At 53.2% G+C, this 16,472-nt stretch overlaps 1 protein-coding gene across 4 annotated transcripts in view; it reads right to left on the bottom strand.

The window, feature by feature from the left end:
• The window catches only part of PBXIP1 (PBX homeobox interacting protein 1), a 45,973-nt gene extending 35,295 nt beyond the window's left edge, over positions 1–10,678 (bottom strand). For 3 of the 4 annotated variants that reach the window (XM_069951336.1, XM_069951339.1, XM_069951340.1), the window contains exon 1: positions 10,595–10,678. The gene's annotated coding sequence lies outside the window, so the exon portion shown is untranslated. The other variant, XM_069951337.1, reaches the window with a different exon arrangement.
• Positions 10,679–16,472: the final 5,794 nt, after the last annotated feature.

Here is a 16,472-nt window from a genome sequence, read left to right as displayed (position 1 = left end):
ATACGTCCGTCAGGCCCGCCCCACCCATCAGACTCGCCAGGGCAGCAGGACTTCTATCTATCGTCTATCTTTCATTGGGTCCATAACCGCATTAAAATCTCCACATATGAACACGGGGAGAAGATCTCAGTTATAGATAAACTCAAATAAGTCCATAATGTGAGGTGAACGGGGGAGGTAGGTAAGAGGCCGAGATAATTACTTCAGAATCAAACAAAACACAATGTAAAAAAAGATATCTGCCCCATGTGCCTAACTTCTTATTTAACAATTTAAAAGGCCGTATATATACTGATCACTGAGTGTACACTGATATATTGTAATCCCCATATTATCCCGACCTGTGTAATCAGGTGGTATATATATATATATATATATACACTGATCACTGAGTGTATACTGATTTATTGTAATCCCCATATTATCCCTGGTCATTGATCTGTGTAATCAGGTGGTATATATATATATATATATATACTGATCACTCAGTGTACACTGATATATTGTAATCCCCATATTATCCCAGGTCATTGATCTGCTGTGTAATCAGGTGGTATATATATATATATACTGATCACTGAGTGTACACTGATATATTGTAATCCCCATATTATCCCAGGTCATTGATCTGTGTAATCAGGTGGTATATATATATATATATACTGATCACTGAGTGTACACTGATTTATTGTAATCCCCATATTATCCCTGGTCATTGATCTGTGTAATCAGGTGGTATATATATATATATATATATATATATATATATATATATATACTGATCACTGAGTGTATACTGATTTATTGTAATCCTTATATTATCCCAGGTCATTGATCTGCTGTGTAATCAGGTGGTATCTATATATATATATATATATATACACACTGATCACTGAGTGTACACTGATTTATTGTAATCCCCATATTATCCCTGGTCATTGATCTGCTGTGTAATCAGGTGGTATATATATATATATATACTGATCACTGAGTGTACACTGATTTATTGTAATCCCCATATTATCCCAGGTCATTGATCTGCTGTGTAATCAGGTGGTATATATATATATATATATATATATATATATATACACTGATCACTGAGTGTACACTGATTTATTGTAATCCCCATATTATCCCTGGTCATTGATCTGTGTAATCAGGTGGTATATATATATATATATATATATATATATATATATATATATATATACTGATCACTGAGTGTACACTGATTTATTGTAATCCCCATATTATCCCTGGTCATTGATCTGTGTAATCAGGTGGTATATATATATATATATACTGATCACTGAGTGTACACTGATTTATTGTAATCCCCATATTATCCCTGGTCATTGATCTGCTGTGTAATCAGGTGGTATATATATATATACACTGATCACTGAGTGTAAACTGATTTATTGTAATCCCCATATTATCCCTGGTCATTGATCTGCTGTGTAATCAGGTGGTATATATATATATATATATATATATATATATATATATATATATATATATATATATATATACTGATCACTGAGTGTACACTGATTTATTGTAATCCTTATATTATCCCTGGTCATTGATCTGTGTAATCAGGTGGTGTATATATATATATATATATATATATATATATATATATATATATATATATATATATACTGATCACTGAGTGTACACTGATTTATTGTAATCCTTATATTATCCCAGGTCATTGATCTGCTGTGTAATCAGGCCGTATATATATATATATATATATATATATATATACACACTGATCACTGAGTGTACACTGATTTATTGTAATCCCCATATTTATACATAATTACTCCCATGATCTGATCACTAATGAATTGATTGATGTGAATTGTGTTGCACATATATACGGGGTCTGTAGACCAGGTTGTATCACTGCTTGAAAAAGGCCAAAACGTCGCACTGGTGTGCATATAGGTGTATATATGTATTATATATATATATATATATATATATATATATATATATATATATATATATGGGGTGTATAAAGGTGTATGTATATATATATATATATATATATATATATATAAATATATATGGGGTGTATATAGTGACATCAGTTGCTCCGGGAAACCATAAAAAAAAAGTGGCGACTAATCACCGAACCCCGAGACCCTGCAACACGTCTCCTGCCCGACTCTACTGAAAAGCACCCTGGTACTTGTAGTCCTATACACTGTAGGGAGCAGCGCCCTGGTACTTGTAGTCCTATACACTGTAGGGAGCAGCGCCCTGGTACTTGTAGTCCTATACACTGTAGGAAGCAGGCTGGTACTTGTAGTCCTATACACTGTAGGGAGCAGCAGCGCTGGTACTTGTAGTCCTATACACTGTAGGGAGCAGCGCCCTGGTACCTGTAGTCCTATACACTGTAGGGAGCAGCAGGCTGGTACTTGTAGTCCTATACACTGTAGGGAGCAGCGCGCTGGTACTTGTAGTCCTATACACTGTAGGGAGCAGCGCCCTGGTACCTGTAGTCCTATACACTGTAGGGAGCAGCGCCCTGGTACTTGTAGTCCTATACACTGTAGGGAGCAGCCCTGGTACTTGTAGTCCTATACACTGTAGGGAGCAGCGCCCTGGTACCTGTAGTCCTATACACTGTAGGGAGCAGCAGGCTGGTACTTGTAGTCCTATACACTGTAGGGAGCAGCGCGCTGGTACTTGTAGTCCTATACACTGTAGGGAGCAGCGCCCTGGTACCTGTAGTCCTATACACTGTAGGGAGCAGCGCCCTGGTACTTGTAGTCCTATACACTGTAGGGAGCAGCCCTGGTACTTGTAGTCCTATACACTGTAGGGAGCAGCGCTGGTACTTGTAGTCCTATACACTGTAGGGAGCAGCCCTGGTACTTGTAGTCCTATACACTGTAGGGAGCAGCCCTGGTACTTGTAGTCCTATACACTGTAGGGAGCAGCAGCGCTGGTACTTGTAGTCCTATACACTGTAGGGAGCAGCAGCGCTGGTACTTGTAGTCCTATACACTGGAGGGAGCAGCACTCTGGTACTTGTAGTCCTATACACTGTAGGGAGCAGCAGGCTGGTACTTGTAGTCCTATACACTGTAGGGAGCAGCCCTGGTACTTGTAGTCCTATACACTGTAGGGAGCAGCGCCCAGGTACTTGTAGTCCTATACACTGTAGGTAGCAGCGCGCTGGTACTTGTAGTCCTATACACTGTAGGGAGCAGCAGGCTGGTACTTGTAGTCCTATACACTGTAGGGAGCAGCGCCCTGGTACTTGTAGTCCTATACACTGTAGGGAGCAGCAGCGCTGGTACTTGTAGTCCTATACACTGTAGGGAGCAGCGCCCTGGTACTTGTAGTCCTATACACTGTAGGGAGCAGCCCTGGTACTTGTAGTCCTATACACTGTAGGGAGCAGCACGCTGGTACTTGTAGTCCTATACACTGTAGGGAGCAGCAGGCTGGTACTTGTAGTCCTATACACTGTAGGGAGCAGCGCACTGGTACTTGTAGTCCTATACACTGTAGGGAGCAGCGCCCAGGTACTTGTAGTCCTATACACTGTAGGGAGCAGCACGCTGGTACCTGTAGTCCTATACACTGTAGGGAGCAGCGCGCTGGTACTTGTAGTCCTATATACTGTAGGGAGCAGCAGGCTGGTACTTGTAGTCCTATACACTGTAGGGAGCAGCGCCCTGGTACTTGTAGTCCTATACACTGTAGGGAGCAGCAGGATGGTACTTGTAGTCCTATACACTGTAGGGAGCAGCGCGCTGGTACTTGTAGTCCTATACACTGTAGGGAGCAGCAGGATGGTACTTGTAGTCCTATACACTGTAGGGAGCAGCCCTGGTACTTGTAGTCCTATACACTGTAGGGAGCAGCCCTGGTACTTGTAGTCCTATACACTGTAGGGAGCAGCAGGCTGGTACTTGTAGTCCTATACACTGTAGGGAGCAGCGCGCTGGTACTTGTAGTCCTATACACTGTAGGGAGCAGCAGGCTGGTACTTGTAGTCCTATACACTGTAGGGAGCAGCAGGCTGGTACTTGTAGTCCTATACACTGTAGGGAGCAGCCCTGGTACCTGTAGTCCTATACACTGTAGGGAGCAGCGCGCTGGTACATGTAGTCCTATACACTGTAGGGAGCAGCACGCTGGTACTTGTAGTCCTATACACTGTAGGGAGCAGCAGGCTGGTACTTGTAGTCCTATACACTGTAGGGAGCAGCAGGCTGGTACTTGTAGTCCTATACACTGTAGGGAGCAGCAGGCTGGTACTTGTAGTCCTATACACTGTAGGGAGCAGCAGGCTGGTACTTGTAGTCCTATACACTGTAGTGAGCAGCGCTGGTACCTGTAGTCCTATACACTGTAGGGAGCAGCGCTGGTACTTGTAGTCCTATACACTGTAGGGAGCAGCGCGCTGGTACTTGTAGTCCTATACACTGTAGGGAGCAGCAGGCTGGTACCTGTAGTCCTATACACTGTAGGGAGCAGCGCGCTGGTACTTGTAGTCCTATACACTGTAGGGAGCAGCGCCCTGGTACTTGTAGTCCTATACACTGTAGGGAGCAGCAGGCTGGTACTTGTAGTCCTATACACTGTAGGGAGCAGCAGGCTGGTACTTGTAGTCCGATACACTGTAGGGAGCAGCGCCCTGGTACTTGTAGTCCTATACACTGTAGGGAGCAGCAGGCTGGAACTTGTAGTCCTATACACTGTAGGGAGCAGCACCCTGGTACTTGTAGTCCTATACACTGTAGGGAGCAGCGCCCTGGTACTTGTAGTCCTATACACTGTAGGGAGCAGCAGGCTGGTACCTGTAGTCCTATACACTGTAGGGAGCAGCCCTGGTACTTGTAGTCCTATACACTGTAGGGAGCAGCCCTGGTACTTGTAGTCCGATACACTGTAGGGAGCAGCGCCCTGGTACTTGTAGTCCTATACACTGTAGGGAGCAGCAGGCTGGTACTTGTAGTCCTATACACTGTAGGGAGCAGCGCCCTGGTACTTGTAGTCCTATACACTGTAGGGAGCAGCAGGCTGGTACTTGTAGTCCTATACACTGTAGGGAGCAGCAGGCTGGTACCTGTAGTCCTATACACTGTAGGGAGCAGCCCTGGTACTTGTAGTCCTATACACTGTAGGGAGCAGCCCTGGTACTTGTAGTCCGATACACTGTAGGGAGCAGCGCCCTGGTACTTGTAGTCCTATACACTGTAGGGAGCAGCAGGCTGGTACTTGTAGTCCTATACACTGTAGGGAGCAGCAGGCTGGTACATGTAGTCCTATACACTGTAGGGAGCAGCGCGCTGGTACTTGTAGTCCTATACACTGTAGGGAGCAGCGCCCTGGTACTTGTAGTCCTATACACTGTAGGGAGCAGCAGGCTGGTACTTGTAGTCCTATACACTGTAGGGAGCAGCAGGCTGGTACTTGTAGTCTGATACACTGTAGGGAGCAGCGCCCTGGTACTTGTAGTCCTATACACTGTAGGGAGCAGCAGGCTGGTACTTGTAGTCTGATACACTGTAGGGAGCAGCGCCCTGGTACTTGTAGTCCTATACACTGTAGGGAGCAGCAGGCTGGTACTTGTAGTCCTATACACTGTAGGGAGCAGCGCCCTGGTACTTGTAGTCCTATACACTGTAGGGAGCAGCAGGATGGTACTTGTAGTCCTATACACTGTAGGGAGCAGCAGGCTGGTACTTGTAGTCCTATACACTGTAGGGAGCAGCCCTGGTACCTGTAGTCCTATACACTGTAGGGAGCAGCAGGCTGGTACTTGTAGTCCTATACACTGTAGGGAGCAGCAGGCTGGTACTTGTAGTCCTATACACTGTAGGGAGCAGCGCCCTGTTACTTGTAGTCCTATACACTGTAGGGAGCAGCGCGCTGGTACTTGTAGTCCTATACACTGTAGGGAGCAGCAGACTGGTACTTGTAGTCCTATACACTGTAGGGAGCAGCGCGCTGGTACTTGTAGTCCTATACACTGTAGGGAGCAGCCCTGGTACTTGTAGTCCTATACACTGTAGGGAGCAGCCCTTGTACTTGTAGTCCTATACACTGTAGGGAGCAGCAGGCTGGTACTTGTAGTCCTATACACTGTAGGGAGCAGCGCGCTGGTACTTGTAGTCCTATACACTGTAGGGAGCAGCCCTGGTACTTGTAGTCCTATACACTGTAGGGAGCAGCACGCTGGTACTTGTAATCCTATACACTGTAGGGAGCAGCAGCCTGGTACTTGTAGTCCTATACACTGTAGGGAGCAGCAGCCTGGTACTTGTAGTCCTATACACTGTAGGGAGCAGCAGGCTGGTACTTGTAGTCCTATACACTGTAGGGAGCAGCGCCTGGTACTTGTAGTCCTATACACTGTAGGGAGCAGCGCCCTGGTACTTGTAGTCCTATACACTGTAGGGAGCAGCAGGCCTGGTACTTGTAGTCCCTATACACTGTAGGGAGGCCTGTACGTAGTCCTTACACTGTAGGGGCAGCACGGCCTGGGTACTTGTAGTCCTATACACTGTAGGGAGCAGCAGCCCTGGTACTTGTAGTCCTATACACTGTAGGGAGCAGCAGCCCTGGTACTTGTAGTCCTATACACTGTAGGAGCAGCGGCCTGGTACCTTGTAGTCCTATACACTGTAGGGAGCAGCAGCTGGTACCTTGTAGTCCTATACACTGTAGGGAGCAGCGCCTGGTACTTGTAGTCCTATACACTGTAGGGAGCAGCCAGGCTGGTACTTGTAGTCCTATACACTGTAGGGAGCAGCAGCCCTGGTACTTGTAGTCCCTATACACTGTAGGGAGCAGCGCCCTGGTACTTGTAGTCCTATACACTGTAGGGAGCAGCGCGCTGGTACTTGTAGTCCTATACACTGTAGGGAGCAGCGCCCTGGTACTTGTAGTCCTATACACTGTAGGGAGCAGCACGCTGGTACTTGTAGTCCTATACACTGTAGGGAGCAGCACGCTGGTACTTGTAGTCCTATACACTGTAGGGAGCAGCAGGCTGGTACTTGTAGTCCTATACACTGTAGGGAGCAGCGCCTGGTACTTGTAGTCCTATACACTGTAGGAGCAGCAGCGCCTGGTACTTGTAGTCCTAATACACTGTAGGGAGCAGCAGGCTGGTACTTGTAGTCCTATACCTGTAGGGAGCAGCATGCCTGGTACTTGTAGTCCTATACACTGTAGGGAGCACAGGCTGGTACTTTAGTCCTATACACGTAGGGAGCAGCGCCACTGGTACTTGTAGTCCTATACATGTAGGGAGCAGCAGGCTGGTACTTGTAGTCCTATAACACTTAGGGGAGCAGCAGCCTGGTACTTTGTAGTCCTATACACTGTAGGGAGCAGCAGCTGGTACTTGTAGTCCTATACACTGTAGGGAGCAGCAGGCTGGTACTTGTAGTCCTATACACTGTAGGGAGCAGCGCCTGGTACCTGTAGTCCTATACACTGTAGGGAGCAGCGCCCTGGTACTTGTAGTCCTATACACTGTAGGGAGCAGCAGGCTGGTACTTGTAGTCCTATACACTGTAGGGAGCAGCGCCCTGGTACTTGTAGTCCTATACACTGTAGGGAGCAGCGCGCTGGTACTTGTAGTCCTATACACTGTAGGGAGCAGCAGCGCTGGTGACCTTGTAGTCCTATACACACTGTAGGGAGCAGCAGCCTGGTACTTGTAGTCCTATACACTGTAGGGGAGCAGCGCGCTGGTACTTGTAGTCCTATACACTGTAGGGAGCAGCAGGCTGGTACTTGTAGTCCTATACACTGTAGGGAGCAGCAGCCTGGTACTTGTAGTCCTATACACTGTAGGGAGCAGCAGCCCTGGTACTTGTAGTCCTATACACTGGAGGAGCAGCAGGCTGGTACTTGTAGTCCTATACACTGTAGGGAGCAGCAGGCTGGTACTTGTAGTCCTATACACTGTAGGGAGCAGCGCACTGGTACTTGTAGTCCTATACACTGTAGGGAGCAGCGCCCTGGTACTTGTAGTCCTATACACTGTAGGGAGCAGCCCTGGTACTTGTAGTCCTATACACTGTAGGAAGCAGGCTGGTACTTGTAGTCCTATACACTGTAGGGAGCAGCGCCCTGGTACTTGTAGTCCTATACACTGTAGGGAGCAGCCCTGGTACTTGTAGTCTTATACACTGTAGGGAGCAGCGCCCTGGTACTTGTAGTCTTATACACTGTAGGGAGCAGCACTGGTACTTGTAGTCCTATACACTGTAGGGAGCAGCGCCCTGGTACTTGTAGTCCTATACACTGTAGGGAGCAGCCTTGGTACTTGTAGTCTTATACACTGTAGGGAGCAGCGCCCTGGTACTTGTAGTCCTATACACTGTAGGGAGCAGCGCGCTGGTACTTGTAGTCCTATACACTGTAGGGAGCAGCCCTGGTACTTGTAGTCCTATACACTGTAGGGAGCAGCAGCGCTGGTACTTGTAGTCCTATACACTGTAGGGAGCAGCCCTGGTACTTGTAGTCTTATACACTGTAGGGAGCAGCGCACTGGTACTTGTAGTCCTATACACTGTAGGGAGCAGCGCCCTGGTACTTGTAGTCCTATACACTGTAGGGAGCAGCGCCCTGGTACTTGTAGTCCTATACACTGTAGGGAGCAGCAGCGCTGGTACTTGTAGTCCTATACACTGTAGGGAGCAGCAGGCTGGTACTTGTAGTCCTATACACTGTAGGGAGGCAGCGCACTGTACTTGTAGTCCTATACACTGTAGGGGAGCAGCTCCTGGTACTTGTAGTCCTATACACTGTAGGGAGCAGCAGCGCTGGTACTTGTAGTCCTATACACTGTAGGGAGGCAGCCCTGGTACTTGTAGTCCTATACACTGTAGGAGCAGAAGGCTGGTACGTGTAGTCTTATACATGTAGGGAGCAGCGCACTGGTACTTGTAGTCCTATCACTGTAGGGAGCAGCAGGCTGGTACTTGTAGTCCTATACACTGTAGGGAGCAGCAGGCTGGTACTTGTAGTCTTATACACTGTAGGGAGCAGCGCCCTGGTACTTGTAGTCCTATACACTGTAGGGAGCAGCGCACTGGTACTTGTAGTCCTATACACTGTAGGGAGCAGCGCCCTGGTACTTGTAGTCCTATACACTGTAGGGAGCAGCAGCGCTGGTACTTGTAGTCCTATACACTGTAGGGAGCAGCCCTGGTACTTGTAGTCCTATACACTGTAGGGAGCAGCAGGCTGGTACTTGTAGTCTTATACACTGTAGGGAGCAGCGCACTGGTACTTGTAGTCCTATACACTGTAGGGAGCAGCAGGCTGGTACTTGTAGTCCTATACACTGTAGGGAGCAGCAGGCTGGTACTTGTAGTCCTATACACTGTAGGGAGCAGCAGGCTGGTACTTGTAGTCCTATACACTGTAGGGAGCAGCGCACTGGTACTTGTAGTCCTATACACTGTAGGGAGCAGCGCCCTGGTACTTGTAGTCCTATACACTGTAGGGAGCAGCCCTGGTACTTGTAGTCCTATACACTGTAGGGAGCAGCAGGCTGGTACTTGTAGTCCTATACACTGTAGGGAGCAGCAGGCTGGTACTTGTAGTCCTATACACTGTAGGGAGCAGCAGGCTGGTACTTGTAGTCTTATACACTGTAGGGAGCAGCGCACTGGTACTTGTAGTCCTATACACTGTAGGGAGCAGCAGGCTGGTACTTGTAGTCCTATACACTGTAGGGAGCAGCAGGCTGGTACTTGTAGTCCTATGCACTGTAGGGAGCAGCAGGCTGGTACTTGTAGTCCTATACACTGTAGGGAGCAGCGCACTGGTACTTGTAGTCCTATACACTGTAGGGAGCAGCAGGCTGGTACTTGTAGTCCTATACACTGTAGGGAGCAGCACCCTGGTACTTGTAGTCCTATACACTGTAGGGAGCAGCAGGCTGGTACTTGTAGTCCTATACACTGTAGGGAGCAGCCCTGGTACTTGTAGTCCTATACACTGTAGGGAGCAGCCCTGGTACCTGTAGTCCTATACACTGTAGGGAGCAGCGCCCTGGTACTTGTAGTCCTATACACTGTAGGGAGCAGCAGGCTGGTACATGTAGTCCTATACACTGTAGGGAGCAGCAGGCTAGTACATGTAGTCCTATACACTGTAGGGAGCAGCAGGCTGGTACTTGTAGTCCTATACACTGTAGGGAGCAGCCCTGGTACTTGTAGTCCTATACACTGTAGGAAGCAGGCTGGTACTTGTAGTCCTATACACTGTAGGGAGCAGCAGGCTGGTACTTGTAGTCCTATACACTGTAGGGAGCAGCAGGCTGGTACCTGTAGTCCTATACACTGTAGGGAGCAGCGCTGGTACTTGTAGTCCTATACACTGTAGGGAGCAGCAGGCTGGTACTTGTAGTCCTATACACTGTTGGGAGCAGCGCGCTGGTACTTGTAGTCCTATACACTGTAGGGAGCAGCAGGCTGGTACCTGTAGTCCTATACACTGTAGGGAGCAGCAGGCTGGTACATGTAGTCCTATACACTGTAGGGAGCAGCAGGCTGGTACCTGTAGTCCGGCTCCTATCCCCGCTCCTTACCTCCTCCGGTGTCTCCGTCTCTCGGTTTCGCCACTTTCCTCAAACTTCTGAAGAAACAGAGACCTGCACCACGTGACCACTCCTAACCAATCAGAGGCGACAGAAAGGCTGTCACTGGTTACCAAGGGGAAGATCCGCCCCGCCCTTAGCAACGCTACAAAAGGAAAGAGAGCAAAACCCGAAGATTGACAGGGGAAGGATTAACCCTGCGCCTGCCGGAAGTGAGTGACAGCAACAGGTGGATGACAGCTGCGGGAGGGAGGGGCCAAGTGTGTGATAGGAGATTGGAGTGTCAGCTCCTGGGGTCAGGGAGGAGGATGATGGGAGTGATGGTACACTGTGTGTGATAGGAGATTAGAGTGTCAGCTCCTGGGGTCAGGGAGGAGGATGATGGGAGTGATGATACACTGTGTGTGATAGGAGATTAGAGTGTCAGCTCCTGGGGTCAGGGAGGATGATGGGAGTGATGATACACTGTGTGTGATAGGAGATTGGAGTGTCAGCTCCTGCAGTGCTATGCTGGGACCTGTAGTCCTGCAGACGGTGGGTATAGGATGAGTGTATGAGGAGCGGCTCCCCTGTTACATGAATAGGAGGCCTGGAGCTGCTGCCCCTGCAGAATACTAAATACCAGCAGCCGGACACTATAAATACCCGGAGCGGCTGCCGCTATTTATATCCTGGAGCAGCTGTGACACAGAAGCTCCGCTCCAACCCCCCCCCCCCCCCCGCACCCATACACACCACTCCAACCAGCCACCCCCCACCCATACACACCACTCCAACCAGCCACCCCCCACCCATACACACCACTCCAACCAGCCACCCCCCACCCATACACACCACTCCAACCAGCCACCCCCCACCCATACACACCACTTCCAACCAGCCACCCCCCACCCACACACACCACTCCAACCAGCCACCCCCCACCCATACACACCACTCCAACCAGCCACCCCCCACCCATACACACCACTCCAACCAGCCACCCCCCACCCATACACACCACTCCAACCAGCCACCCCCCACCCATACACACCACTCCAACCAGCCACCCCCACCCATACACACCACTCCAACCAGCCCCCCCCCACCCATACACACCACTCCAACCAGCCACCCCCCACCCATACACACCACTCCAACCAGCCACCCCCCACCCATACACACCACTCCAACCAGCCACCCCCCACCCATACACACCACTCCAACCAGCCACCCCCCACCCATACACACCACTCCAACCAGCCACCCCCCACCCATACACACACCGCTCCAACCCCCCCCACACCCATACACACCACTCCAACCAGCCACCCCCCACCCATACACACACCGCTCCAACCCCTCCGCAACCATACACACACCACTCCAACCAGCCACCCCCCCACCCATACACACACCGCTCCAACCCCCCCCCCACACCCATACACACCACTCCAACCAGCCACCCCCCACCCATACACACACCGCTCCAACCCCCCCGCACCCATACACACACCGCTCCAACCAGCCACCCCCCACCCATACACACACCGCTCCAACCCCTCCGCAACCATACACACACCACTCCAACCAGCCACCCCCCACCCATACACACACCGCTCCAACCCCCCCCCACACCCATACACACCACTCCAAGCAGCCACCCCCCACCCATACACACACCACTCCAACCCCTCCGCAACCATACACACACCACTCCAACCAGCCACCCCCCCACCCATACACACCACTCCAACCCCTCCGCAACCATACACACACCGCTCCAACCAGCCACCCCCCACCCATACACACCACTCCAACCCCTCCGCAACCATACACACACCGCTCCAACCCCTCCGCAACCATACACACACCGCTCCAACCAGCCACCCCCCACCCATACGCACCACTCCAACCCCTCCGCAACCATACACACACCGCTCCAACCCCTCCGCAACCATACACACACACCGCTCCAACCAGCCAACCCCCCACCCATACACACCACTCCAACCCTCCGCAACCATACACACACACCGCTCCAACCCCTCCGCAACCATACACACCACTCCAACCCCTCCGCAACCATACACACACCACTCCAACCCCTCCGCAACCATACACACACCACTCCAAGCAGCCACCCCCCACCCATACACACACCACTCCAACCCCTCCGCAACCATACACACACCACTCCAACCCCTCCGCAACCATACACACACCGCTCCAACCAGCCACCCCCCACCCATACACACCACTCCAACCCCTCCGCAACCATACACACACCGCTCCAACCAGCCACCCCCCACCCATACACACCACTCCAACCCCTCCGCAACCATACACACACCACTCCAACCCCTCCGCAACCATACACACACCGCTCCAACCAGCCACCCCCCACCCATACACACCACTCCAACCAGCCACCCCCCACCCATACACACCACTCCAACCAGCCACCCCCCACCCATACACACCACTCCAACCAGCCACCCCCCACCCATACACACACCGCTCCAACCCCCCCCCCCACCCATACCACCACTCCAACCAGCCACCCCCCACCCATACACACACCGCTCCAACCCCTCCGCAACCATACACACACCACTCCAACCAGCCACCCCCCACCCATACACACACCGCTCCAACCCCCCCCCCACACCCATACACACCACTCCAACCAGCCACCCCCCACCCATACACACACCGCTCCAACCCCCCCCGCACCCATACACACACCGCTCCAACCAGCCACCCCCCACCCATACACACACCGCTCCAACCCCTCCGCAACCATACACACACCACTCCAACCAGCCACCCCCCACCCATACACACACCGCTCCAACCCCCCCCACACCCATACACACCACTCCAAGCAGCCACCCCCCACCCATACACACACCACTCCAACCCCTCCGCAACCATACACACACCACTCCACCCCCCACCCCCCCACCCATACACACCACTCCAACCCCTCCGCAACCATACACACACCGCTCCAACCAGCCACCCCCCACCCATACACACCACTCCAACCCCTCCGCAACCATACACACACCGCTCCAACCCCTCCGCAACCATACACACACCGCTCCAACCAGCCACCCCCCACCCATACACACCACTCCAACCAGCCACCCCCCACCCATACACACCACTCCAACCAGCCACCCCCCACCCATACACACCACTCCAACCAGCCACCCCCCACCCATACACACACCGCTCCAACCCCCCCCCACACCCATACACACCACTCCAACCAGCCACCCCCCACCCATACACACACCACTCCAACCCCTCCGCAACCATACACACACCGCTCCAACCAGCCACCCCCCACCCATACACACCACTCCAACCAGCCACCCCCCACCCATACACACCACTCCAACCAGCCACCCCCCACCCATACACACCACTCCAACCAGCCACCCCCCACCCATACACACACCGCTCCAACCCCCCCCCCCACCCATACACACCACTCCAACCAGCCACCCCCCACCCATACACACACCGCTCCAACCCCTCCGCAACCATACACACACCACTCCAACCAGCCACCCCCCACCCATACACACACCGCTCCAACCCCTCCCCCCCCCCCACACCCATACACACCACTCCAACCAGCCACCCCCCACCCATACACACACCGCTCCAGCCCCCTCCACCCATACACACACCGCTCCAACCAGCCACCCCCCACCCATACACACACCGCTCCAACCCCTCCGCAACCATACACACACCACTCCAACCAGCCACCCCCCACCCATACACACACCGCTCCAACCCCCCCCCACACCCATACACACCACTCCAAGCAGCCACCCCCCACCCATACACACACCACTCCAACCCCTCCGCAACCATACACACACCACTCCAACCAGCCACCCCCCCACCCATACACACCACTCCAACCCCTCCGCAACCATACACACACCGCTCCAACCAGCCACCCCCCACCCATACACACCACTCCAACCCCTCCGCAACCATACACACACCGCTCCAACCCCTCCGCAACCATACACACACCGCTCCAACCAGCCACCCCCCACCCATACGCACCACTCCAACCCCTCCGCAACCATACACACACCGCTCCAACCCCTCCGCAACCATACACACACCGCTCCAACCAGCCACCCCCCACCCATACACACACCACTCCAACCCCTCCGCAACCATACACACACCGCTCCAACCCCTCCGCAACCATACACACCACTCCAACCCCTCCGCAACCATACACACACCACTCCAACCCCTCCGCAACCATACACACACCACTCCAAGCAGCCACCCCCCACCCATACACACACCACTCCAACCCCTCCGCAACCATACACACACCACTCCAACCCCTCCGCAACCATACACACACCGCTCCAACCAGCCACCCCCCACCCATACACACCACTCCAACCCCTCCGCAACCATACACACACCACTCCAACCAGCCACCCCCCACCCATACACACCACTCCAACCCCTCCGCAACCATACACACACCACTCCAACCCCTCCGCAACCATACACACACCGCTCCAACCAGCCACCCCCCACCCATACGCACCACTCCAACCCCTCCGCAACCATACACACCGCTCCAACCCCTCCGCAACCATACACACCGCTCCAACCCCCCCCCACACCCATACGCACCGCTCCAACCCCCCCCACACACCCATACGCACCGCTCCAACCCCCCCCACACCCATACGCACCGCTCCAACCCCCCCCCCACACCCATACGCACCGCTCCAACCCCTCCGCAACCATACACACCGCTCCAACCCCCCCCACACCCATACGCACCGCTCCAACCCCCCCCCCAAACCCATACGCACCGCTCCAACCCCCCCTCCACACCCATACGCACCGCTCCCCCCCCCCCGCCTCTCTAACCAGCCACCCCCCACACCCATACGCACCGCTCCAACCCCCCCCACACGCCTCTCTAACCAGCCACCCCCCACACCCATACGCACCGCTCCAACCCCCCCCACACACACACCTCTCCAACCAGCCACCCACCACACCCATACGCACCGCTCCAACCCCCCCCCCCCACCCATACGCACCGCTCCAACCCCCCCCACACCCATACGCACCGCTCCAACCCCCCCCACACGCCTCTCTAACCAGCCACCCCCCCCCCCCCACCCATACGCACCGCTCCAAACCCCCTACACCCATACACACACAGCTTTAACCCCCCATACACACACCGCTCCAGCCCCCTCCACCCATACACACACCGCTCCAGCCCCCTCCACCCATACACACCCGCTCCAGCCCCCTCCACCCATACACACACCGCTCCAGCCCCCTCCACCCATACACACACCGCTCCAGCCCCCTCCACCCATACACACACCGCTCCAGCCCCCTCCACCCATACACACACCGCTCCAGCCCCCTCCACCCATACACACACCGCTCCAGCCCCCTCCACCCATACACACACCGCTCCAGCCCCCTCCACCCATACACACACCGCTCCAGCCCCCTCCACCCATACACACACCGCTCCAACCCCCCCACCCATACACACACGGCTCCAACCCCCCCATACACACACCGCTCCAACCCCCCCATACACACACCGCTCCAACCCCCCCACCCATACACACACCGCTCCAACCCCCCCCACCCATACACACACCGCTCCAACCCCCCCACCCATACACAACGCCCCAACCCCCCCCCCACCCATACACAACGCCCCAACCCCCCCCCACCCATACACAACGCCCCAACCCCCCCCCACCCATACACATCGCTCCAACCCCCCCACCCATACACACACCGCTCCAACCACCCCACCCATACACACACCGCTCCAACCACCCCACCCATA

The sequence above is a fragment of the Dendropsophus ebraccatus genome, chromosome 13 (genome assembly GCF_027789765.1).
Source record: "Dendropsophus ebraccatus isolate aDenEbr1 chromosome 13, aDenEbr1.pat, whole genome shotgun sequence".
Taxonomy (NCBI): domain Eukaryota; kingdom Metazoa; phylum Chordata; class Amphibia; order Anura; family Hylidae; genus Dendropsophus; species Dendropsophus ebraccatus.
Note: the sequence above shows the minus strand (reverse complement) of the source record. Positions and strands in the feature narration are given on the sequence as shown.